This window comes from Brassica oleracea, chromosome C1 (assembly GCF_000695525.1).
Source record: "Brassica oleracea var. oleracea cultivar TO1000 chromosome C1, BOL, whole genome shotgun sequence".
NCBI classification, from domain to species: Eukaryota; Viridiplantae; Streptophyta; class Magnoliopsida; order Brassicales; family Brassicaceae; genus Brassica; species Brassica oleracea.
In genome coordinates, this window is record NC_027748.1 from 16,449,196 (window position 1) to 16,450,744 (window position 1,549).

Sequence of the window (1,549 nt, forward strand, 5' to 3'; positions counted from 1 at the left end):
CAAAATCAAGTTTAAGGGGGAGTACTGAAGTTAAACTTGATTTTGGGCTATGCTTAATTATGGGCCAATAAACTCTTATTGGACTAAATCCAAAATTAAGCTCAAGTTCTAGAATCTTTCTAGAATTATCATCACCTCCTCAAGAAGAAAAAATCTAGATATTGTAGTAGAAAAATCTAGAGAATATGGAAAAAATCTAAGAAGTAAGGAGGTTATAATAGAATAATCTAGATGTTTGTAAGGTAGTTTAGATGGCTATAAATACTTTTTCATCTTTTCATTTATAACAACACAAGAAGTTGAACAAGTAAAGTATAAGAAAGTTTTCTTAAATAAAGAATGTTCTACTCAAAGTTTTCTAAATCTTTTTGAGAGTTCTTCCATATTATTCTTCGTACTTGGAAATTTTCTTATTTGTTTCGGGTTCTCGGGTATTACTGTCTTGGGCTAGTGCTAAGCACTATCAAGGATGGTCTCTTTACAACTGCGAGCGACAATTTAGTAGATGGATGGTGAAAAATTTAATGACAGATTCGTCGCAATTAAAAAAAATTTTACTTGATGATAGATTTGTTATAAGATCAATATTACAAATTTACATAACTTGCAGAACATTTTTCACTTGTCAATAGCTCTTAACAACTACGCCTAAATCATTTACTGACAAACACGTTAATTTGTTAATTTGAGTAGTTAAAGCTTGAGATTTCAGCTGGAACGGGTCTATCCGGAAAAGGCAAAACCACCAGCTTTTTATGGTCCCACTGTGGATACTCTAAAAGCTTTCTGTTGGGAGGTGAGATGTCCTCCGAAGCTTAAGCATTTTTTATGGCAAATGGTATCCGGATGTATAGCTGTTAAGAAGAATCTGCAAGCAAGAGGAATGAAGGGAGATATTTGTTGTATTAGATGTGGAGCTAGGAGGAATCAATAAACCACTAATTTTTTCTAAGGAAATATGTATTCACACAAACATATAATTCAGAATTTGTTGTTGTTCATAATACAACGTTCAAAAAAATAACTCACTATTTACAAATATGGATCATCTTTTCTGGAGGGTACTTCCGAAGATGGAAGATCATCATTTTGCGTGGATACTATGGTATATTTGGAAAGGAAGGAATAATAAGGTATTTAGTAATTTGGATATTGACCCAAAAGATACACTTACGCTTGCAGAAACTGAATCAACACTTTGGGGTGAGACCCAGGTGATTAAGACTAAGCAGGCTCCACCACAGAATGAGGTTTTGAATCGGCAGCTGAGAGTTGGTCGTTGGTGTTTCATAGATGGTTCCTGGAAAGATAAAGAACCTTATTCAGGTCAAGGATGGTATAGCATACTCGAGGGCTTTCAGGGATTGATGGGTGCAAGGAATACTAGGGCATGTCTTTCACCTCTTCATGAAGAGATGGAAGCTTTGATATGGGCAATGAAATGCATGAGGAATTTACATCAGTTTCAGGTTACTTTTGCTACGGATTGTTCTCAATTGGTGAAGATGGTTTCGGAACCAGAGGAATGGCCGGCGTTTGAGAGTTACCT